General features: G+C 36.7%; 1 protein-coding gene and 1 pseudogene across 5 annotated transcripts in view; both read left to right on the top strand.

The window, feature by feature from the left end:
• Nucleotides 1-26,925, top strand: part of GABRA3 (gamma-aminobutyric acid type A receptor alpha3 subunit) — a 227,863-nt gene that overhangs the window by 26,739 nt on the left and 174,199 nt on the right. The window lies entirely within an intron of this gene.
• Nucleotides 7,271-9,329, top strand: LOC110257697 (annotated as a pseudogene).

Raw genomic sequence — 26,925 nt, 5'->3', positions numbered from 1 at the left:
GGCTGGCAGCTGTAGCTCCGATTTGACCCCTAGCCTGGGAACCTTCATATGACACAGGTGCAGCCCTAAAAAGCAAAAAAAAAAAAAAAAAAAAAAAAACAACCAAAAAACCCCCCACAGTAGTTCCATGCCCTCTTCCCAGTAACAAATATTTTCAACCCTTCCAGTTAATTCTTTTAGAATTCATATCCTATCCCTAAATAACGTGCTTATCTTGATCCTTGTTAATTGTAAATGTTTACTCATTATTTATTAAGTTATAACTCTGGAAGATAAAGATTTAGATTATTTAAAAACGTTCTACTTGTATAACATACACAAGTTTCTTCTCCTATCCCAATACTCGTTTAGTTGCAGCATAGTATTGATTTAATTTTTTGTTTATGTTATTATGACTATGATAATGCCATTCATAGTTGAACCATATATAAATTACCACAAACTTAATGGCTTAAAACAATACAAATTTAACTTCTAACAGTTCTAGAGGCTTTCTTGGGCTAAAATCAAGGTGCTAACAAGGCTGTGTTCCTTTCTGGAGACTCTGGCAGACTATTCATTTCCTTGCATTTGCCAGCTTCTGGAGGCCACTACATTCCTTGGTTCATGGCCCCTTCCTTCATCTTCAAAGTTAGTAATCTCTTTTTCACATCACATTATTCTGCCACTAACTCTTCTGCCACTTTCTTCTACTTTTAAGAACCCTTGTGGTTACATTGGGCATACCCAGATAACCCTGAATAATTTACCCATTTTAGGGCTAACTGATTAGCAACCTTAATTCCATCTTCTACTTTAATCTCATTTTGCCATGTAACCTCCCCAGTCACAATTTCTGGGGATTAAGATGTTGATGTCTTTGGAAGGACACTATTCTGCCTACCATATAGATTATCATTAATTTTCCATTAATGCACACATTTTAGTTTTGTTTTCCTTGGAATAATTATCTTTTGAAACATGCTTATTTTCCATGTATTTACCATTAATCCAAGCTCAAATTGTCAGTTGTCTACATCTCTTCTCAGTACATTCAGACATAGATGATATTTTATTCTTATTATCTTCTCGAAATTGCTCCTTGACTCTTCTGTCCTACTACAATCTGGACTTGTTTCTCACTCTGCTTTGTTCACAACTGTCATCCAGGTATTTCCATCACTATCCTTATATTATCCTCTCCTTTCTCTTGAGCTGGATTATCTATTTTCTCATTTTTGGCAAAGCACATTCTCACATTTATGGAACTTTTTTGAGAAAGTGTGCATGGATAAGTATAAATAATTTTAAATTTAAGTTTCTATTTAAATTTTAAAAATTCCATCCTCACAATTTATAGTTTAGGTATAGTTGGAAATTATTTCCCTCAGAAGTTTGAAATTGCTCTACTCCTTTCTAGCTTCCAGAATTGCTCTTAAGAAGTACGTAAATTGGCATGGTACAGTGGAAATGAATCCGACTAGTATCCATGAAGATGTGGGTTCAATCCCTGGCTTCACTCAGTGGGTTGGGGATCTGGCATTACTATGAGCTGCGGTGTAGGTCACAGACATGGCTTGGATCTTGTGTCACTGTGGCCATGGCGTAGGCTGGCAGCTGTAGCTCCAACTTGACCCCTAGCCTGGGAACTTTCATGTGCCATGGGTGCAGCCCTAAAAAGCAAAAAAAAAAAAAAAAAAGGGAGAGAAGAAGTATGTAAAACGGTACAACCCCTATGGAAAGCAGTATGGAGGTTCCTTAGAAAACTAAATATAGAACTATCACATAACCCAGCAATCTCACTCCTAGGCATATATCCGGACAGAACTTTCCTTCAAAAAGATACATGCACCCCTCTGTTCATTGTAGCACTATTCACAATAGCCAAGACATGGAAACAACCTGAATGTCCATTGACAGATGAATGGATTAAGATTTGGTACATATATACAATGAAATACTACTCAGCCATAAAAAACCAAAATAATGCCATTTGCAACAACATGGATGCAACTAGAGATTCTCATACCTAATGAAGTAGGTCAGAAAGAGGCAAATACCATGCGATATCACGTATATGTGGAATCTAAAATATGACACAAATGATCCTATCTACAGAACAGGAACAGACTCACAGATATGGAGAACAGACTGCCAAGGGGGAGGGGAGGGTGTGGGATGGACTGGAAGTTTAGGATTGGTAGATGCAAACTGTTACATTTAGAATGGATAAGCAATGGGGTTCTACTGTACAGCACAGGGAACTATGTCTAGTCTCTTGGGGTACAACATGATGGAAGATAGTATGAGAAAAAAATGTATATCTATGTATGACTGGGTCACTTTGCTGTACAGCAGAAATTGACACACTATTAACTATAATAAAAATTATACAATTTTGGAGTTCCCGTCATGGCTCAGTGGTGAACAAATCCGACTAGGAACCATGAGGTTGCATGTTCGATCCCTGGCCTTGCTTGATGGGTTAAGGATCTGGCGTTGCCATGAGCTGTGGTGTAGGATACCGATGCGGCTCAGATCTAGCATTGCTGTGGCTGTGGCGTAGGCCAGCAGCTGTAGTTCCGATTAGACCCCTAGCCTGGGAACCTCCATATGCCTCGGGTAAGGCCCCAGAAAAGACAAAAAAAAAAAAAAAAAATTATCCAATTTCTACATATAACCCAGATAAAGGTGAATTTTCACATTGTAATTTTCTAAAATTCGCAAATGTGAAAAAAGGGCTCTCTCCATAAAATTGAAGAATTGTAAAGAACTATGTATGTCTTGTAGAAGAAAAGAGCATAAATAGAAGTAAAAGTCAAGGTATGTTTAATACAATAAAAGCAGTATGAAGACATCTTGATTCCTTAACATCTATACTTGAATTTATCTCTCTTTCTATTGAAACAAGTAGGATATTCTTTCCATCCCTAGTGTTCTGACAATGTTGTTTTTTCTTGTGGACCTATTTTCATCCATTGTGCTTAGTCCATTGGCTCTAACATTCTGAGAATTTTTTTTTTCTCTCTTCAGGGCCGCACCCACGGCATATGGAGGTTCCCAGGCTAGGGGTCCAATTGGAGCCCTAGATGTCGGCCTATGCCACAGCCACAGCAATGCAAGATCCGAGCCGCATCTGTATCCTACACCACAGCTCATGGCAATGCTGATCCTTACCCCACTGAGCAAGGCCAGGGATCAAACCTGCATCCTTATGGATGCTAGATGTTAGTTGGGTTCGTTAACTGCTGAGCCATGACGGGAACTCCTTTGAGAACCTTTAAAAATTATTTTGTTTATGAAGGGCTTCTTGCCATTTTCTCTTTCTCCCTTTCCCTGATCCCTATCTCTGTCTCTGTCTCTCCTTCCCTCCTACTATTTAAATGTTGGCTTTCTAGGGCTGTTCTATAACTTCTTTTATTATTTTTAAAGTATGTATGTATGTATGTATGTATTTAGTTATTTCCCCAATGCAAATTTTTTCCTACTGTACAGCGTGGTGACCCCGTTACCCATGCATGTACACATTCTATTTTCTCCCATGATCATGCTCCATCATAAGTGACTAGACGTAGTTCCCAGTGCCACACAGCAGGATCTCATTGCTAATCCATTCTGAAGGCAATAGTCCACATCTATTAACCCCAAGCTCCCCATCCACCCCACTCCCTCCCCCCCCCTTGGCAACCACACGTCTGTTCTCCAAGTCCATGGTTTCCTTTTGTGTGGAAAGGTTCATCCGCGCCGTATATGAGATTCCAGATATAAGTGATATCATATGGTATTTGTCTTTCTCACTTACTTCACTCAGTATGAGTCTCTAGTTCCATCCATGTTGCTGCAAATGGCATGATTTTATTCTTTTTTATGGCTGAGTAGTCATTTTATAATTTCTTTACATTTTTGCTTCCATCTTCTTGTCTGATGTTCTGTATTTCAGGAGATGTCTTCAACTTTATGTACCAACCCTTCTATTGAGTTTTTCATTTCCTCTATTATGATTTCAATTTCTAATGCTTTAAAAAGTTCTTTGACCTTTCCTTTCTTATAGAAACTTGTTCCTTTTCTTACCTGGATATAAAATCTTGTTTTCTATCTCCAATATTATTAATGATACAACTTTTTATGCCCTTCTTCTCTTTAAAAAGTCTTTTCTCTCCAAATTAAAAAAATTATTGTTTGTATTTTATTTCAGAGGCATTCCTCATGCATCGTCTATTCTTTGGTTGTTTGTTTCTATTTAGAAACTGATTGGGCATGCTAAATGAGGAGGTATATTTTTTTGGCTTTGTTTTTTGCTTTTTGTTTTTTTCTTTGTGTTTTTTTATTACTCAAATGAATTTATCATATCTGTAGTTATATAATGATCATAACAATCCAATTTTACAGGATTTCCATCCCATAACCCAGGAACATGCCCCCCACCCCCCAAACTGTCTTCTCTAGAGCATCATCAAAAAGTCTACAAACAATAAGTGCTGGAGGTATATTATTTGTTGAGATTTTTTTTTTGAGAATTATGATAACAATATTTTTAGGTCCTTTCTCTTAGACTGAGAAGATGCAGCAGAAATTGATATTCTACATATCTTCTTTGGAGGATACAGACCTAATTTCTTGTGTTCTGGGTAACAAATAGGGTTGCTACAACAATACCAGATTGGATTTGAGCCCCATCTGTGACCTAGGCTGCAGCTTGTGGCAATGCTATATCCTTAACCCACTGAGCAAGGCCAGGGGTCATACCCACATCATCAGGGACACTGTCAGGTCCTTAACCTGCTGAGCCAGAATGGGAACTCCACTTGTACTTTGATTTTATTTTTTTATTTTTAATATTTTAATTTTTTTTGGTCTTTTTAGTGCTGTACCCATGGCATATGGAAGTTTCCAGGCTAGGGGTCGAATTGGCACTGCAGCTGCTGGCCTATGCCACAGCCACAGCAATTCAGGGTCTGAGCCACATCTGTGACCTACACCACAGCTCATGGCAATGCTGGATCCTTAACCCACTGAGCCGGGCCAGGGATCAAACCTGTTTCCTCAAGGATCCTAGTCAGGTTCGTTACCACTGAGCCATGATGGCAACTCCAAGATGAATCCTTTTGCTGCCACCTTGGCAGGGTCTCAGAATGGAGAAGAAACAAATGCTTATGTTTAATTGACTATCTTTAACTGAGTTTATAATTTCTTATATATTTCTATATAGTTATTTCTTGTAGTTATTTTCTCTTTTCAGAGTTGGTAGGTGGCAGTATATGTGCAAGTGTTTTTCTTGTGGCACCACTATTATATGATGATTTAAATTAGTATAAGATTTAATTAATTTATTTACTTATTTATTTGCCATTATCACTCTTCTATACTCACTACTTTCTACCTCTGGAATCACACTGTTAGGCTTAGCTGGAGCTTCTAAGTCTTTTCTCCATGTCTTTTAACTTCTCTTTCATTTTATCAGTTTCTTTATCTTTCTCTGTCAGTACTTCATTCTGAGTCTATTCCTCAGAAACATATCAAAATTTACTAAATATTTTCTTGGTCATATTCAGTCTAGGGTTTATGCTGCCTTTTGAGCTTTTATTTCAGAGACTGCATTCTTGGCTTACAAGATTGCAGATTTTTAATATCCACCATTTCTTATCCATAACTTTTATTTTATAAACTTTTATTTTTGCTGTCCACAAACTTATTCCTTTAGTTATTTGTGTATCCTAGCATTTATTTTAAAGTCCTTTTTCAAATTGCTATATTTATCTGAGACTATAACCCCACAAATTTGTTGAATTTGTTTACTGTTTTTTTCAAGATTTTTTTGTCTGCTTAGAATTTCAGCCTGCTGCAAGTTTACCTCAAATAGAACAGTTATTCTATCTGCTTTTCTTATCCGTTTTAGGTCTGGCTGGATTAGGTTTTGTTTGATCAGATACCCAGTTCAGAACTACTTTTATGTTGGCAGCTTAGACTTTAGTTACTTGAGGTTACAAAAGGTCCAGATTTTGAGTCAGCAGGTGGTGTGGTGCAAATCTCAGTTACATAGCTATTTCCATTACTTCCTACCACTTTTGCAGTACCTCAGTTGCCAATCTTAGATTTGTGTATTCATCATAGCATTTCAAAAAGTCATTATGCGCAGGTGGAAAATCCCTGCCTCACCTTATGGTTTCCTGCCATGATCTAAATTAGCTCTATTGCCATACATTCAATACTGTTGGTTTATGTTACCCTCATAGGAGTTGAACTCCTGTCTGCCTGTGCCTGTTTCCTACTAGGTGAGTAACTTTTTTTGTTTGTTTGTTTGTTTCAGTTCCACAAACATATTTCTCTCTCCCTCCCTTCTTTTATTTTCTATTTTTAAGCAATTATGGTTGTATTTTTATTTTTTAAAGTATGTTTTAAGATTTAACTATCATTATTCTATGTTTGGGGCTGAGGGAGGGGATTTTTCCTAGGTGAATCTACAGCACTAACTTGATATGATGATACCTTAGGATTTCTAGAGGGATAATAATTTTTTCCTCAGATAATGACTACTCAGTGTTTGAGACCATAGTTATGAAGAGTTATCATAAATTAGTTGCCATGTGTTATCATAGATTCTAACATTCATATATCTGAGTATCACTTTGGATTGTGAAGCAATGGAGGCATGGATCCACTCAGGTGGGGCAGGCAAGCAGGTACTATGGCTCAGGGAGGTACTGATGGGTACCTCAGCAGAAGAGTATGGGAAATGTTGTGGCCACCAGGTTCGTGTTGGGAGAGAGGGCATCCTCGGCTTGTTTCTGATCTTAGAGGAAATGCCTTCAGCTTTTCATCATTGAGAATGATGTTAGCTGTGGGTTTGTTATATATGGCCTTTATTATGTTGAGGATTGTTCCCTTTATTCCCACTTTTTAAAGAATTTTTATCAAAAATTGATGTTGAATTTTATCAAAAGCTTTTTCGGCATCCATTCAGTGTGCAGAAACCGCCCCACCCCACACCACCACTGGCCCACAGCATATCTGGGGCCGCTGGAGGACATGGCTCTTGAAAACCCCAAAGGGCATCAGAAGTGGCATGGTGGAAGATACAGGCTCAAGCAGAGGACAGTTCTGCACCCACCATGGCTGACAAAATGGATATATCTCTAGACGACGTCATTCATATGAGGCTGCCATGAGGCGGACAGGAGCTATTGCCTGCTTGGCTTCCAGGATGGCCAGGGCAGCAGCCCTGGTGGTGGAGTGCAGATGGTGAGAATGAACCAAGGCAGTGGAACCATCCAAAACTGGCTGGCTACCACCTATGGTGTGGGGAGTGGTAGCGGGCAACCAGACATGGCCCTATAGCAGGCCAAAAGAACTTCCTGATGAATGGCAATTGATCTTTTGGACAGCAGTTTTGGAGGTGGTGCTGGCATGGAGACCAGTGGGAAACTGCTGTTGTCATATCTGGATTTTGATGTGTCCAATGCTGATTTCAGAAATTCTTTGCTGAATCTGGAACTCAGAAGGCTGCTGTGAACTGTGACCAATCTCGCTGCAGTTTAGGAACGGCTGACGTGCACTTTGAGTGGAATGCAGATGCACTAAAAGCTACGAAACAGTACAACGGCATCCTTTTGGATGGCTGCACCATGAACATTCAGCTTGTCACCTCAGATTGTCACACAGCAGAGACCTCAGAATGTTAACAGAAGTGGACGACTAGAAACTAGAATTCAGAAAATTTGGGTGTTGGTGGTGGCACTTATGTTACCAAGTCCAAGCTCAGACTGCTTGCCTTGAGAGACAAGTTGTTATAGCAAGGAGTAGAAACTTTATTTGAAAGCCAGCAGACTGAGAATATTGTGGGATAGTGTCCCACAGAACTATTTTGCCTGTATTGGGATACCAGTTTCTTTTCTAGAACAGAAAGGGGGAGGTGAGGAGGTAAATTGTTGCAAATATTTCCAGGTTCTGGCGAAAATCCCTAGGGAAGGTGTTATGTTTTTCTTTTCTGCAGCCATTTAGAGGTGGGCCTGGTAAAGATGTTTTCTGTGAGTTTAAACAAAGGTATTTTGGTTTAATACTGAGGCATGTCGGTTGCCAGAGAAAAGCCATTGTGTATACTTTAAGCTATATGCAACATGCTCTTAGTGATTAACTTGTAGCAATGCAAAGTAAAAGAAATAGATTCAATATGGAGTCAGATTGGTTCTTCTCTATTACACCCAGAGAGGCACCTCGGGCAGAGGCAGATGTACTAGCAGGAACTCAAAGAAGCAACTTTGTGCAGAGGAGTTAAGACACCCAGCTGGATACTTATAATGCAAGAATGGACACCACTTAAACAGATTGGCAAATTGGCATGGACCAGGACCCAGAAGTCTTGTCCATGTTCCCTGGCAGGAGGGGATGACAGACTGGCTGTGTGTTTTATGCTGGACTTGTTTAAAAACAGGATTTAAAATTCATGTAAATATTTATTTTTCTTTCTTTTTTTAAAAAAATTTCTGAACCTGACCTTTTTTTGTACCAAGTTATTTTGTGGATAAATTTTACTGATTGCTGTTGTGGAGACTGTGGCATTTTTACCTTTGACATAATAAAACAGGAATGTGTGTAATCTTAAATTAACAATGTATTGAAAGGACCAGACACTATGATCAAGGGGGATTTATCTCAGGGATTTTTCAATATCCGCAAATCAATCAATGTGATACACCGAATTAACAAACTGAAGAATAAAAATCATATGGTCATCTCAATAGATGCAGAAAACGCTTATTCCCTCTCTTTTAATTCCACTCTTTCTTCTTTAAACTTCAAGCTTCTGCTTTCTCTCACTGACACAAGGGCTAGGCTGTGTTTTTGCGCCTGGATCGCTTAATCAAACTCCCTATTTTCTTTCTTCTCTTTCTACACTAGTTACCAATTAAGAGCATTCTTCATTTTCATTGGTCCGTATTGTTTTACCATGATACCTTTCTTTCAATCCATCTTTCTCAGTTTTCAGCTGGGATTAGTTTGAGAAAGAAACTTTCTCATTCTTGGGGAGGGGGTGTATGCTTGCCAGATGTTTATAAGAAGTATCTCATTGTTACAAGTAGATTTCAACTTCATTAATACCTGGGCAGAAATAAGTAAATACTCAGTCTTAGAACTCAGTCTAATCTTTGCTTGAGGAGTAATTTCTGTCTGCTTTCTGAGTGCCTGTTTAGATATCTATAAGTGATACAGTTTCCAGAAGCATTTGGGGATCCTGGGAAGTATCCATGCTACAACAATGTTCCTAGTTATATGCTTAATGGGGTCTGGAAGCTGAAATTGTTTCATATGAATGTAAGCTTCCTCTATCTTTGTGTCTAGTCTGGAGATTCCCCATTTTTAGATAAAGGTTGGATTGGCCAAATAATGTACATTGCACATTCCTGTTTATAGCTCCTGTACCTTGGGGACAAACTACAAATCTTCAGTTACTCTTTAGTATATAGCTTCATCTGTCTGCCTGCAGCCCCAGTGACTACTATTAAGAATAGCTCTTTAGATGTTAGGCAGCACACAACAGCATAGTGCCAGGGCTCTGAATCACTGTCTGCAGAGTGCGTGTTTTGGAATCTGGGTGCTGAGATGGAAGGGGCTATGAGTCAGTGTACCCTTAGAATAGGACCAGTTGTAAATTTAGCCAGCAACCTCAGGCAATTGTGCAAATGACACAGGGTATCTCTCCTTCCTTGGTGATTTAGTTCTTGAATTGCTGTCTCTAATTGGTGGGTCTTTGATTTTCTGTCTGTAAATGGTTTAGTTGCTTTGCCAAAGTACTTCCCAGGGGCAGGTAAAAGAATAATTTGAGCTACAACGTATATTCGCATATAAAGATGTTTAGGATCATATAAATAATAGATATGAATAAATGACAGCTTTCCAGATGTTTTGATATACTTCAGCCCCCAAGCAGGATTTGGCTGTAACTATTTGTGGCCAGAATTGACAAGTTCAGTGTTCACTTACTAAAGCTCCTGTAATCTTCAAGTTCCACTTCATTAATCCATTTCTTGAGTGTTTGGCTTTTCTTGGTCAGAGACAAAAGAGATTTTCATTTTCATTTTAATATCTATTTGTCGATTATATGAAATATATCAGTTCACTATGCTAGGTGTTAAGGATATGATGATGAATTGGATAGAATTGATCTCTTTTAGGAAGGTGTACTTTGGACAAGTAATTTGCAGGTGAGCTGAATGCTATGAAGTAAAGAGTGTTATAAAACAATTAAAATACAGGCCTAGCTTAGTGGGGAGACATGACAGGCAAAGTTTCTTCGGTGAAGTGACACAAGCTTAGAATAAATGATCTATAGCTATAGCTGTTAGCCATTCCAGTAGTAGAGGATGGGAGGCGGATCACTAGATGGAGAAGAAAATATTTCAAAGAGATGGAGTAGGTTGTGTGAAGGTCTTGACTATGGGAAAATTAACGTTCCATTTTAGGAGGTAAAAGAAGGTCACTATGGCTGGCATGTAGAAAAAGGGGAGATGAGAATTCAGAGAAACAATATTATTCAGGTCATGTCATGTGGTGTCTTGTGGGCCGTACTAAATTTGGACCTTATTCCAAAGTCGGAGAGGAGTTATTGAAGGGATTTAAACAGAGAATGACATGATAAAATTTGCATTTTTCAAAGCTAATTCTGGCAGCAGAGAATGAACTGGCTTTCAAGGAAGTCAAAAGTAGATATGGAGGAAGAATTAGGTGGTGGAGAAATATGAGAGCTCATGATGGTGACTCAGGCTATGGTGGTTTCATAGGGGATGGAAAACAGTGAGAGATATTTAGTAGGTATTTAGACCAGAGAGGACTGATCAGCAGTAGTATAACATACTTATCTCATAGGGTTGTTGTGAGGCTTAAATAATTTAATAAATTGCTTAGAACAGTGCTGACACAAAACATGTTTCTTCAATTTCAAGAATCACATCTCCTCCCCACAATTTAATATTTCTGAAATCAAAATGAGTCTTACCTATTAATGATATGCTATTATTTACTTTGTGGTACTTCAACTTTCTTGGTGGTATGTAAAATATTGGTGTGTCAAAATCAATGGCAGATTGGATGAAGTATGACAGTGTTGCTGCAAGCTGTATTATTTCATTGTTATTATTATTATTATTCTGACAAAATCTAGCAAGAGATAAGCCCAGACACATAGAAATAACAAATACAAAACTGCCTAAGATAAGGGATATAACAGGGTTACAGAGAAACTGCAATGGAGGTTGGGAAAAAAAGCATTTGGGAAAAACTGATTTTCATTAGAGGAGTGCTTCTTAGAAGTGATATAGGTAAGTTCTTTTGTATCCATTTTTTATTAGATTCCACATATAAATGATATCATATGATATTTCTTTCTCTGTCTGACTTAATTCACTCAGTATAAATGGGTATATTTATATGTATGACTAATTCACTTTGCTGTACTCCTGAAACTAACACAACATTGTAAACCAACTAACTCCAGTGAAATTAAATGGGAAAAAAACAAGTGAGATAGAATTCCCTCCATTCCCACCACAGGGCTTGCTCCAGAGTAGAACTGAATATGAAGACTTGACTGTGAGAGACTTGAGTTCCCCTGAGAGATAATTGGTTCCTGTACTTGTGGGCACACAACAAGCTAAGCAGCATGATGTAAGAGTGTTTCTTGTAAAAGCTGTATCTTAATCTAGAAAAAAGATTAACCCTATCATCTATGTAGCTTCCTTTACACACTAATTGTAACTATGTTTTTTTTTTTTTACAAAATTTTAATTCTAACAACCAGTGAAGTAAGTGCTGGTATGGCCAATTTGCCTTTGAGGAAATGGAGGCTCTGAATGTCCAATATTATTCTTATCTGGGATTTGAACCTGAGTCTGTGTGACTCCAAAATCTTTCTCTTATGCCATGCTGTATCTTACAATGTCGGCTCTTGAGTTAAGGGAGGTAATTTGATCTGTTCCTGAACAGCCTTAAAGCTTCTCACTCAACCAATATTTATTGATTGCTTATATACCAAGATTATGTAGTGAGCAGTAGATAAAGGTGTAAACTAAGTAGAAAAAGGTTCTTGCTCTTGTGGAATTTATAATCCAGTAGGGACTATATAATTTATAATTGGGTCAACTCGAGATGGCCTTGCCAAGAAGACAGCAAGTTAGACGCACAGAGTAGGAATAGAGAAGTTTGATGGAGGCAGATCTCCAATTGGGGAAATAAAAATAGAAGCTAGGAAATCAACTTAAAGGGTATTGTACTATACTGGAGAACCTGGCAGTCACCACCTTAGCCAACTGATCAAACTTAATATCAGAACATAAAAAAATAATGTGTCTCCTGTTTTGATGCATTAAGAAGGATAATAAACAACATTCAACATAATGAACATATTATACCCCCAAAGTTTCCTCCTGTAGTTCCTTTCCACCCAAACCTAAAATTAAGTGTATCACTTATTTATTTTTTGGTCGTTTTGTCTTTTAGGGCTGCACCAGTGGCATATGGAGGTTCCCAGGCTAGGGGATGAATCAGAGCTGCAGCTGTCAGCTATGCCATAGTCATCACAACGCAGGATCTGAGTCGCATCTATGACCTACACCACAGCTCATGGCAACGCCAGGTCCTTAACTCACTGAGCGAGGCCAGGAATTGAACCCGTGTCCTCCTGGATGCTAGTCGGGTTAATTAACCACTGAGCCATAACAGGAATTCTGTATTACTTAATTTTCAAATGATGGAGCTTTTCTAATTTTCATTTTGTTGTTTATTTCTTGCTTAATTACAGTCTGGCCAGAGGGCATACTCTATAGAATTTTCATTTCTTTGAAATGTGTTGAGAGTTTGCTTCCTGGTCTATAAGTGTCAGCAAATTATGGTTCACAAGCCAATTTTGGCTTATGGACTATTTTTGTATAGCCCTCAATCTAAATATGTGTTTTACATGTTTAAAAGTTGGTTTACAAAAAGAAAAATATGTGCCGATTATCTCATGAGGCTCACAAATGTTTATTATCTACTAAAATTTTTATTATCTAATCCTTTACAAAGTTTGCTGACTTCTGGCCTAAGTGTATGTAAAAATTCCATGTGTTTATGAAAAGAATATGTATTCTGCATTTATTGAGTATAGTGTTCCATATATTTCAGTTAGGTCCAATTTGTTAATGCTATTCAGATATGGTGTATCCTTATCGATGTATATTTCTCCTTGTTCTATCAATTACCAAGAAAGATGTATTGAAGTATCCCACTATGACCTTGTATTTATTTATTTCTCCTTGTGGTTTTGTCTAACTTCTCTTCATCTCATGTCTTACCTCATATCTTTTGAGGCAGTATTAGTTGCATACAAATTTAGAATTGTTATATCTTTCTGGTGAATAGACTCTTTTATCATTCTGAAGTGTCTCTTTTTATTGTCGGAAATGGTTTTTGCTTCAGTGTCTCATTTGTCTGATATTGATTTAGCCACACCAGCTTTCTTTTGATTAATTTTGATTGGTGTATCTTTTTCCATTCTTTTATTTTCAGCCTTTCTGCATCCTTACATTTTGTATGTGTGTCTTGTATGCAATGTTTAATCTTTGTACATTCAGTCTAATAATATTTGTGTTTAATCAGAGCATTTAAGCAGTTTATATATAATGTAGTTATTAGTATATTTGCTTATAAAAACACATTATTATATAGTGCTTTCTGTTTGTTCTGACTGATTTTTTAAGAGTTTACTGGGCAACGGGCTATTGAGTTTATGGGGATATAATGTCTATGTAAGGATCCAGCATTGCTGTGAGCCACTGTGTAATTTGCAGATGTGGCTCAGATCTTGCAATGCTGTGACTGTGGTGTAGGCTGGCAGCTGTAGCTCTGATTCCCTCCTAGCCTGGGAACTTCCATACAGTGTAGGTGTGGCCCTAAAAGCAAAAACAAAACAACAACAACAAAACCACAAATGAACTTATTTACAAAACAGAAACAGACTGACAGACATAAAGGACACACTTGTGATTGCCAAGGGGGAGGGGCGTGGGGGAGGGAAGGTTTGGGATTTGGGGATTAGCAGATGCAAACAATTATATATAGAATGGATAAACAAGATCCTACTCTATTGCACAAGGAACTATATTCATTATCCTGTGATAAACCATAATAGAAAAGAATATGAAATGATACATATATAACTGAGTCATTTTTCTATGCAGCAGAAATTGACACAGCATTGTAAATCAACTTCAGTAAAATTAAAAAGAAAAAATATTTTGTAAATTCTCTAGTGAAACCATCTGGCCTGGGATTTCTTTTTTTTTTTTTTAAGACTTTTGATGAAAAATCAACTGATGATCTTATTGAGAATCTCTTACATGTGGTGAATCACTTCTCTGTTGATACTTTCAAGATCTCTTTCTCTTTTGAACATTTGATTACTATGTGTCTTGGGGTGGATTGCTTTGAATCTGACCACCTTTGAGTTCGTTGAGGTTCCTGGATGTATAACGTCATCTCTTTCTTCATATTTGGGAAGTTTTTGGCCATTATTTTTTTAAAAAGTTCTTTCTGCTCCTTGGTTTATTTCTCTCCTCTTTCTCTGGGACACCCACTGGGTCAAATGTCCCACAGGTCTCTTAAACTCATTTATTCATTTATTACCATTTTGACCATTTGAAAGGATACACTTCAGTGACATTTAGAACATTCACATTATTGTGAAACCATCACCATTGTATTATGTGACCTCAGTAGGAAAGCCCATACCTAGTGCTTCCCATTCCCCCCTTTTCCAAGTTCCTAACATCCATTAATCTGCTTTCTATGTGTACGGATTTACCTATTGCTGATATTTCATATAAATAAATCATACAGAATGTGGTATTTGTGTCTATTTTCTTTCATTTAGCATAATGTTATCAAGGTTCACTCATGTTACAGCATATATCACTATTTCATTTCTTTCTATGGCTAAATAATATTCCATTGTATGGCAATGACACATTTTATTTATCCATTCACCTGTTAGTAGACATTTGGTTTGTTTCCATCTTTCATCTATTGTAAATAGTGCTACTGTGAATATTCATGTACAATTTTTTTTTAAACTGGAAGCCATAGTACCTACTTTTTATTTTATTTTTTATTTTTTTTTATTTTTTGTCTTTTGTTGTTGTTGCTATTTTTTGGGCCACTCCCGCGGCATATGGAGATTCCCAGGCTAGGGGGTCAAATCGGAGCTGTAGCCACCGGCCTACGCCAGAGCCACAGCAACTCTGGATCTGAGCCGCGTCTGCGACCTACACCACAGCTCACGGCAACGCCGGATCGTTAACCCACTGAGCAAGGGCAGGGATTGAACCTGCAACCTCATGGTTCCTAGTCGGATTCGTTAACCACTGCGCCACGGCGGGAACTCCCTCATGTACAATTTTTAATTTAAACCTCAGTTTTGAATTGTTTTAGTTGTATTCTCAGGAATGTAATTCCTCAGTATATACTAATTTTACGTTTAACTTGTTTTCTATAGCAGCTAAATCATTTTATGTTCCTATCAACAATGTATGTTCCAATTTCCCCACCAACAATTGTTAATTTCTGGGTTTTTTATAGACATCTTAGTAGGTGAGAGATATTTTATTGTGGCTTTGATTTACGTTTCCCTAAAGACTATTATTGTATGTTTGTGGGCCATTTGTATATCTTCTTTGGAAAAATGGCTATTCAATTCCTTTGCCCATTTTATAAAAATTTGGTAGAATGCAGGACATTTGTGCAATTCTTTTTTAAAACAGCTTTATTAAGATACAATTTATATACCATTTAACTCACCCTTTGCCCATCTTTGAATTGTATTTCTTGTGTTTGTTGAGTTTTAAGTGTCCTTTTTATATTTTAAGGATATAGATGCTTATCAGATACATTATTAGCAAATGTTTTCTCCTATTTGTGAGTTACCTTTTCATTCTCTTCATTGTGTCATTTGATAAACAATTTTTTTTTGTCTTTTTTGCCATTTCTTGAGCTGCTCCCACAGCATATGAAGGTTCCCAGGCTAGGGGTCTAATCAAAGCTGTAGCCGCCAGTCTACACCAGAGCCACAGCAACGCAAGATCCGAGCCGCGTCTGCAACCTACACCACAGCTTACGGCAATGCCAGATCCTTAACCCACTGAGCGAGGCCAGGGATCAAACCGCAACCTCATGGTTCCTAGTCGGATTCATTAACCACTGAGCCACAACGGGAACTCCGATGAACAAATATTTTTAATTTTGATGGAATCCAGTTTATTTTTTCTTTTATTCCATGTGCTATTGGTATTTCAAAGAAACTTTTGCCTAATCCATGTTTATGAAGACTTACTCTTATTTTTTCTCCTAAGGAATTTATAGTTTTAACTCATATTTAGGTCTTTGATCTACTTTGGATTAAATTTTATATATGCTGAGTAGAAAGGATGCAACTTCTTTCTTGTGTACGTGGATATCCAGTTATTCCAGCATGATTGTGTTCATTTTTCATTATTCTTCTTTTCTTTTTTCTCTTCAGACTAGACAAATTTAGTTAAACTATCTTTAAATTTGACAATTCCTTTTTTTTTGCTGCTCAAATCTACTTTTGAATCCCACTAGTGAATTTTTCATTCAGTTATATTTTTCAACTTCAGAATTTATAATTTCTATTTCTTTATTGATATTTCTCTATTCAGTGGCACGTTGTTTACCTTATTTTTCTTTAATTCTTTGAACACATCTAAAACAGTTGATTTGAAGTTTCTATCTAGTAAGTCCAATGTCTAGGCCTTGTCAAGGACAGTTTCTATTAATTTATTTTTTCCTGTGAATGAGTCATACTTTCTAGTATCTTTAGATTTTTTTTTGGTAAAGTGGAAATTTTGAATATTACACTGTGTTGACTCTGGAGATCCCTCTCCCTAGAGTTTGTTGTTATTGCTTTTTGTGGGTTATAGTATTTTTTTGTTTAGTGGCTCTTCTAGACAATTTTCTAAAGACTGCATTCTTCATAGTATGGTCACTGAAGTCTCTTTTGTTATCTAGTCAGCTAGTAATTTCACAGAAATTTACTTAAACACTGAAAACTAAAAAAGAGAATCATCTTGTCAGATTTTCTTGTACTGCTCGATGGAATTGGGAGTTAAGACTGTTTATTTAGTTTCCCCTAACCCTCGCTGCTAATATTGGAATTTTTGTAGAGGTTGGCTACAACAGGACAGGCATCGTCAGTATGTTTTCTGACTTGCTGGGCTGCCTTCTTTCTTGGTCCTTTGTATAGAGACAGTAGGCATGGCTTAAGGTTTTTTTTTTTTTTTTTTTTTTTTTTTAATTTGGTTTGCTTCTGTTGGTGGTTCTTGGTTGCAGGCTTTTCTAGTGCCTAGTTTGGAATATTTGGGAGGTAAAAAGAAAATTCAGGAACTCATTGCCATATTGTTCCATAAACCCCAAGGTCCTTAGCCAGTCTGCTTTTTTCTTTTCAACTCTTAGCATACTCAAATAATTTTCTGTTGTGCTTAGTGTTTTAATTGTAATGACTTAGGAGAAGCAAGGAGAAATGAATCTATTCTTGCCTGGTAACATAAACCCTGTGGTATATTTTTTAAAGAGTATATACGTCAGTACTTTCTGGCAGACAATTAAAGTGGAAGTAGGATCACCTTACTACAACCAGAGATTGAGATACTTCAAGGATGAAGTTTTTTTTTTTTTTTTTTGGTTTGTTTGTTTTAGCTGTTTGTTTTGGTAAGGCATTATGTCTTTGTGACCCACCCTTACTCTTTGTATACTCCTTCAGCATCCTAGCTGAAATTTTGGAGGTTTATCAGGGATTTTTTTTTTTTTTTTTTTTACCTTCTTGGGCCTCAGGTTCTAAGAAACTGCTAATAACTGCTGAGCTTATCATCATTTTAATGTACCTTTTCTGCTTGTATTCTCCAGCATGGTCATTTTGAAATAAGTAATTACCTTCATGGAAAAATTAGGCTCAGAATATCAGACCTGATTTCTCTGCTCTGCTCTTTGCTCTTAAATCTTGTTTTTTTAAATCTAAGTTACTTGAATCTCTGAACTTTGATTTTTGTCTCACCATCTCCATGACTCTTTGGAAGTTCTCTCTAGTTTTTCTGTCTATTTCTTTGTAGCTGCTGTCTGCTTAATTATTTAGCTTCTTAATTTTTTAGCCTCTGTCTTAATTACCAGTCAGCTAATTCCTACAGGGGTTAAGAGGTGTACTATGTCAGGTTTACCTCAGTGACTTTCCCTTCACTCTGAGATCTTTGCCCCTCAAATTCTTTTCACCTTGGTAGCTCTCTGATGGAATAAACACACACACACACACACACACACACACACACACACACACACACACACACACATTTTACCCCAGTTTTCTAGATTTTCTTGCTGGGAGAATTAGTCTGTTGTATAAAGTTGTTCCTCACAGTCAGAAAAGTTCTTAGTAAATTTTTATAGTTTTCTTTATATAAATTTAAAAATATATTTTGTAGTGTCTGGACTTATATTTAGGTCATTAATCCATTTTGAGTTTATTTTTGTATGTTGTGTTAGATAGTATTCTACTTTCGTTCTTTTACATTTAGCTTTCTCGTTTTCCTAATACCATTTATTGAAAAGGCTATCTTTCGTCCACTGTATGTTCTGTTCTGCTTTGTCATAGATTAGTTGCCCATAAATACTTGGGTTTATATATGGGCTTTCTATCCTGTTCCATTGGTCTATGTTTCTGTTTTTGTGCCAGTAGCGTATTGTTTTGATGACTATAGCTTTGTAGTATTGTCTAAAGTCAGGAAGCTTGATTCCTCCATTTTCATTTTTCTTTTTCACAATTTCCTTGGCTATTCAGTGTCTCTTGTGTTTCCCTACTAAATAAAAAGCCAGACACTATAAAACTCCTAGAGGGAAAAACAGGCAGAATGCTCCTTGACACAAATCTCAGCAACATCTTATTTGGTCCACCTCCTAGAATAATGACAATAAAAACAAAAATAAACCAATGTGACCTAATCAAACTCAAAAGCTTTTGCATAGCAAGGGAAACCATAAAAAAACCAAAAAGACAACCCACAGAATCAAAGAAAATCTTTGCCAACGATGCAACAAACAAGAGCCTAATCTCCAAAATATACAAACAACTCATGCAACTCAACAATAAAAAAGCAGGAGTTCCCACTGTGGCACAGTGGAAACAATCCAACTCGGAACCATGAGGTTGTGGGTTCAATCCCTGGCCTTGCTCAGTGGGTTAAGGGTCTGGCATTGCCGTGAGCTGTGGTGTAGTTCACAGACATGGCTTGGATCCTGCATTGCTGTGGCTGTGGTGTAGGCTGGTAGCAACAGCTCCAATTTGATACCTAGCCTAGGAACCTCCATATGCTGCAGGTGCGGCCATAAAAAGACAAAAGACAGTAAATAAATAATAAATAAACAAATAAATAAAATAGCCAATAACCAAATTAAAAAACAGGCAGAAGACCTAAATAGACATTTCTCCAAAGAAAACATATGGATGGCCAACAGGCATATGAAAAAATGTTCAACATCAATAATTATTAGAGAAATGCAAATCAAAACTACAATGAGGTACCACCTCACACCAGTCAGAATGGTCATCATTAATAAGACAACAAATTAATGCTGGAGAGGGTGTGGAGAAAAAAGTACCCTCCTCCACTGTTGGTGGGGATGTAAATTGGTACAACCATATGGAAAACAGTATGGAGCTACCTTAGGAAACTAAATATAGAGCTACCATATGATCCAGCAATTCCACTGCTGGGCATGTATCTGGACAAAACTTTCTTTGAAAAACATACATGCACCCCTATGCTCATAGCAGCACTATTCACAATAGCCGAGATATGGAAACAACCTAAAAGTCCATCAACAGATTGAATGGATTAAGAAGATATGGTAGATATATACAGTGGAATATTACTCAGCCATAAAAAAGACAAACTAATGCCATTGCAGCAACATGGATGGAGCTAGAGACTCTCATGCTAAATGAAGTAAGCCAGAAATGAAAAGACAAATACCGTATGATATCACTTATTTGTGGAGTCTAAAATATGGAATGGATGTTACTATCTAAAAATAACAAACAAAAAACAGAGACAGAACATGGCGAAGAAGAGCAGACTTGGGGTTCCCGGTGGGGGGTGGTTAGTGGAAGGGATGGGCATTTTGGGGTTTGGGGGATGCAGACTCATATCTGGAATGGATGAGCAATGGGATCCTATTGTACAGCACAAAGGAATGTGTGTGATTGTGTCACTTTTTTGTACAACAGAACTCAAAACATTGCAAATCAACTTCTCATTTTATTGAGAGTTCTTTTAATGTTTCATTGTCAAGTATGAAATTTTCTGTAGACTTCATGTCAGTATGTTTTACTGAATTCAGATTTTTCAAAACAAGATTCCTTGTTTAGACAAATTATTTCTTTTAACAGCTCTAAGTAGTCACTCCTATAACCATCTATCCCATTTCTTCTTAAAAGATTTTTCAAGTTTTCACTAAAATGTAACCTTTTTCTCCAATTTTACACTTTTTTCTTTCAAAATCATGATTGATTTCTCATTCTCCAATTGGCTAACAGCACAGTGGCTGTAATGTTGCTTCAGTTTTTAATTCTGCTTTAAAGTAAATGCTAATTATTTTTTGTTTATCCTCTTGAGGACGTTTTGTCTTTTAAAAGTACAAACTGTATCCCCATTCTTCATATCTTCATATCTGTCCCATGCTATATACATAATAATTTTAATGGAATTAATTATCTCAATATTTTTGTCATGATATTCGAACTGTCCACATTCTTGTATTCCTTGCTATTATCCCAGAATTGGTGGGGTTGAGGGTTTATAATCCTAAACAAGTTTTAGGGAAAGAAAGGTAAATATGGACCCACTGCCACTTATGTTCCTACTCAGTTTGTTCTCCTAGTTTGTTCTCAGTTGATATTGAACTGAATTGGATATTATATCTGGAAGTTAGTCATCACCTAGCTCAACCCATTCATATTACAAAATGAGGAAATTGAGGCCCAGTAGAAGAGGTCAATTGTCCCAAACTCAGAGATAATATTAAATCAATTGCATAAATCTATATGTGTAGCAAAAAGAGATACCATCATACAGATATTATCTCGTTTTTCTCTGTGGTAATTGCTATGACTTTCCCACCATCATTCCTCCTCTTGACATGACAGTGTGCAATGGCTGGGTAAAGATCAGCATGGCCTTAAGGCATTAACACATTCTGCAGGAGAGAAAAAAGACTTCTTTCATCAGCTTTTGGAATAGCAGATTCTGCCTTTGTTTTCACTATTTATATAGGTATGAACAATATTCCTTAGAGGGATTCTATAATATTGTGTTTCTTCATTTGGACATATGGAAGTACCTTGGCTAGACTTTGTTACCTGCAGTTGCTTTCTAGCTTCACGTATTACACTGGATTTATATCTCAGATTCTTGAACTTTGAAATAAAGCTGAATTGTAGAGCTTTTGGGAAAAGTTTGCAAGTGAGCTGAAGAAGCAGGAAGCAGAGAGGATTAATGGATTTGGCTGAAACCAGAATGCTCTGGGTTTAAGAACTACATGGTTTTTGCTCTTCGGATAGCTGTATCAGATTTCTAAATCCCTTAGTGCTGATTTCTACATGGCCTTATCCAAATCTTTCTATCCTATAGTCTCTACTGCTCTCTTAGAGTGGTTCCCAAGACAGACCCATTGTGAAATTGTATTTCTTGTCAATACTCAGTATTCATTCCTGGAGAATAGGCCAGCCCTGTGCTATATGGAGGCATCAAATAACACCTTAGCCAAAAAGTATTTCCCCCTAACCAAATAGCACAACTGAATTCTCATCATCGTAGTAACTCCTTTAGAAAGTACTAACTTTTTAAATAAGTTATGGAAATAATACAACCAAGAGCCAGAAGTTTTGGATTCAGTCCCTCTCTGACACTTATTAGATACTGGTTTATGACCGAGTAAAAACCTCATTGTGTTTTAGATTCTTATTCATTATATAGGTTCAAAAATTCTTACCCTGCTTACCTCTAAGGATTGTAATAAGATAAAATATGATTATTAATTGTAAAATATATCATAAATACACAGATAGAATTAATTTGCAATGATTTGCTGGATGCCTGTCACATGCTGTATTCACTTACGAATTTTCTGTCTACAAATATATATATTTCTCATTAAATATCACATAATCCAAAAGAAAATATATTTATATATATTATTATTCTCATCTTACAGATGAAGAAACTAAGTATATTAGTTTCTATTACTGATGTAACAAACTACTAAAAAAATCCAGCTATTTAAAGCAACATACATATTTTTTATCTCACAGTTCTGTAGGTCAGTAGTTTAGTTAACTGAACTGGGTCCTCAGCTTAAAGGAGTCTCATGAGGCTGAAATAAAAATGTTGTCAGGGCTGCATTTATTTTTTGAAGGTTCTAGAGATTAATCTGCTTCTGAGTTCATTCAGATTATCAACCAGTTTCATTTCCTTGATGGCCAGAGGTCTCACTCAGCTTTTAGAGGCTACCTGTATTCCCTGGCTCATGGATCTCTTCATTTACAAAGGCAGCAACAAAGGTTTCAATTCCTCTGATGGTTTGAATAGCTACTTCCTCCTCTTCTGCTTTTGAGGGCCCATGTGATTGCTGGACTCATCTAGATAATCCAGGATGATCTCTGTTTAAAGGTCAGTTGATTATTAGCTAATTACTTCTATAAAGCCTCTTTAACCATGTAACATTATCATACTTATAGGTATCATACTAGCAGGCGAAGAGCACTGGGACCAAAAATCTTGCTACTACACTTAGAGTCACTTTTATTTCATTTTAATGTCTATATTCTTTACTAGACAACTAATAGTAATATTAATAAAGAAAATTAATGTGAGTAAATATTTCATGTACTTCAAGGTGATGTGTATATTCATGTATAAACATGCATGTTTGTGTATATATCTCCTCTCTGCTCAAGGGGAGAGATGTTCCCTTACCCAACTTTTCTGCCCCAGATTCTCACTTGCAATGTTGAAGTTCCCAATGTATGGTATTCATTTTAGCTCTGCCGTGTAAAAATTTTGATTCCTACTGCAGAAGACAGTTTTGGGATATTCAATGATATAGTTATCATATAAGTAAGCCGCCACTTGGATTATAGGCGTAGGGATTCTCAGACCTTCAAAACTATTCCTATAGTTTTACCATCTTCCTTTCAGCTTTTCCAGAATAGCTGCTTGACATTTGATTCCAACTTCTTTCTCCATTTGCCAACACTAATTTTGCTTTCTGTCTTTACTCTATTTTACCCTTTTAGAGCACAATCTGTATCCAGCAACCAGAATTTTCTCTCTCATATGCAAATATGCTTGTGTCACAACATCTTTGCTCTAAATATCAAACGTAGGCCCTTTGTAGTGGCTTGTAAGACTATACTCTGGCTTTTGTTCTAGCCACTCTCTTCCTCTCTTTCTTTGTTCCATAAGTATGACTACTTTCATTTTTCCAGCATAGCATGTTCTTTTGCCCATCCTGGTCCTCATATATGCGATAGAAAATTCTTTCTCCTTTCTTCTTTTCAATCTGAGCTTCATGGGTTGATCATTTAGATCTCTGTTTAAATGTTACTTCCTCCAAATCTCACTTTAAATGTCTTTTGTATATTTTAATAGCACTCTATAGCACTCCCTCTCATTTTTTCCTCCATCATTATTTTCTGTATCATTGTATTATTGTATTTTTACCATACTTCACTATAATTTCCAGTTATCCCACTAGACTATCAACTCCTTGAAGGTGAGTGTCATGTCTATTTTGCTGAATGTTGTGTTGCCAAAACTTGGCACAGTTGTGAAATATATTGCTCAGAACATGAATAAATGAATAAAACCTCTGTCTTCTGAAGCATTTGCTTTCCTCGTCTGAATGGATGTGATGATACATGTCTATTTTCTTAAGATATAAGAGTCAGAACTGGGATTGACCCTTTATAATGTATTTCTTGCCCCAGCTCTGATCTAGGTGGTCTTTGCTAGACTGGGAAGTGGGCTCTTGAGAATTGTGCTATAATGGGACCACATTTTAGTTCTCTCCAAACCAGTGATCAAACTTTTCTTGTGTCTTCTGAAACGTGTAGAATGACTATATATTGGTATATTATGACTGTCTTCACAAGTGTCTTGGAGGTTGTATCCTATACCATGGTTCTTTGTTTCTTTTCTATGTTTTTTACTGATACCCTTCCATGTTTGTTTGCTTGTGCACTGTGGTATTCCGAGCACAGAGGATAATCGTATGCTTTTATACTTAGGGCCATCTATTCCTGCACTATGGCCATTTGGTCATGTACCACGACTGTGTAGACATGTCTTTTCATATACTTTGGCTGTCTTCTTATGAATCTCTTCATTGTCTTCTGTCGTTTTTTTAAACCATCGTTACTTTTAGTAGTAACTTTAATGTTCCCGAATTGTGGACATTAAAACAAACAAATGGCATGTTTAGTAGCATAACATGGTCAGCTGCTAATACATTATAGTCAATTGAGCATTCATAGTAGCAACTTACTCCTGCACTATAGACCCCTTCTTCAGCAACATGGTGATCAGAACACTTACTCAGGTTTATGTATCATGGCAGTCTGAACTTAATCATACCGTAAGTTCCTTTTCCGAGGTCATACTATAACTTGAGCATATGCGATGATCATCTAGGCATAAATCATAGGCAAAAGATTCTATATTTGAGCTATAATCTGTGGTTTTCTTCCCCTGCAGTATGCCTTTGCCACTGTCATATTAATTTCTATGGACATCCAGGCAAGCACCATGCCCTCTGCTCCTAAATCATTAGTATCTGCTCCCATATAGTAAGAGCTCAAGCACATGGATCTGAACTGTGATCATGATATCACTATCTTCACATGTCTGCCCATGTATCATGATTATTTAAAGTCTTACCATGGTCATCTCATGATATTATGATTCTTTGGGTAGATCCAGGGCCTACAACTTCCGTGTTATATACAACCTGTGTTGTTTATAGTTAACCTTAACATTTACCATGACGTTGTATACTTATACAGGAGCATTAGGCTATAGTGATATGATTGCTAGCTCATGAGTCATTATTTTCTTGACATGCTACATTATTTAAACTTATATGTCAATGTAGTCTTCTCATATGCATTGTTAACTACAGTCATAAGATAGATACTTGTAAGTGACCATTGTCTACTTCTGATAGACGACTGTCAGCACACTGTACTCTGGCTGTCTACTCATATATCATGGCTACTGATAATATTTGAGGGCTTTCTGAATGTGCATTTTGTTCAAGTGGCAAAACTACCGAGAGAGATATTTATATACTGTACAGTCATTTAAGCATGCACCATGACATCTTCTTTTGCCATTTTTTATTATGCCATTCGTATTCGTTTTCTAGGGCTGCCATAACAAAGCGTGACAAACTGGACAGCTTAAAACACAGAGAAATTTATTTTCTCATAGTTCTGGAGGCTAGAAGTCTAAAATCAAGGTGTTATCAGGGCTGTACTCCCTCCAAAACCTTTAGAAGAGGTTTCACCCTTGCCTCTTTCAGTTTCTGGTAGTTGCAGGTAATCCTTGGCTTGTTGTGTCATGCCAATCTCTACCTCCATCATACAGCATTCTCTCCTTTTCCATCTGTGTCTACATTTCCCCTTCTTATAAGGACATGAGTCATTGGATTTAGGATCCACCCTAATCCAGTATGACTTCATCTTAACTTTATTACACCTTCAAAGACCATATTACCAAATAAGATCACGTCAGCAGGTACCAGGCATTAGAGCTTCATAATTAAATTCATAATAGTATCTGCACTTGAAGATGTTTCCTTTTTAAAAAAACTTTTCAGTAATATTTATTATTTACCTAAAAAATTCTGCTACAGTCTAGGCTTAGAGTCCATCTTGTTGCAAGATATGATGTACCTACTGAAGTGAGAAAACAATATTTTGGAAAATATGATGATTAGGACAATGAAATTTCAGTCACTATCAACTAACATTCAACTGTTTCAACATTTCTTTGTACTATGGCTTTTTAATTAGGCATTATGTCAATCTGATTTAGCACCACAGTTTGACTTTCTGTTCATATACCTCTAATGTGTGAGCTTGATCTGTGATTTTCTACCTCCTATGTCATAACTATCGTATTGGGCAGCATCGTTACTAACTTATATATCATTCAGATCTGCCTCATATTTCACTATTGCTATTTACTCCTATATCATGTCCAACTGCCCCTGTATTTTGGATATTTTCTTGTGATATATCCCATATCATCATTTGCACCTCATATTTTGGGATTGTCAGAATCATGATCAAATGTTCAAATGCAAGAAGTGGTTGTTTACGTATAATAGCCATCTGAGTATATGGCATGGGGCCTCATTTTTCACCATTTTCATCTTATCCTTGACTGCAAGACTTTGATTATATATTGTGGATATTGGAAAGTGATGTGCATCTGAATGAATCACTCAGTGTTTATTTGCCTCATCCAACTGTTTGTGTGTTGTATGTGTTCATATATATATATATATATATATACACACACACACACATATATATTTATTTATTTATATATGAGATGAATATTACCCATCCATCATGAGTATATAAAAAAGAAGCAACATGATTGGTCTATGTAGAGAATGACAACTTCTATAGCATATATTATCCTGCACAATGGTTGTTTCTTCCATATTTGCTGTCTGTTCTTGTACCGTCAGCTAAACGTTTCACAGATGTTAGCTCATATAATGGTATAATTTGAGGGTATAAGAGGATAAAACATGAATTTTGGATAGTTACTCACCAGGATTATTTTAAAT

Source organism: Sus scrofa, chromosome X (genome assembly GCF_000003025.6).
Source record: "Sus scrofa isolate TJ Tabasco breed Duroc chromosome X, Sscrofa11.1, whole genome shotgun sequence".
NCBI classification, from domain to species: domain Eukaryota; kingdom Metazoa; phylum Chordata; class Mammalia; order Artiodactyla; family Suidae; genus Sus; species Sus scrofa.
Note: the sequence above shows the minus strand (reverse complement) of the source record. Positions and strands in the feature narration are given on the sequence as shown.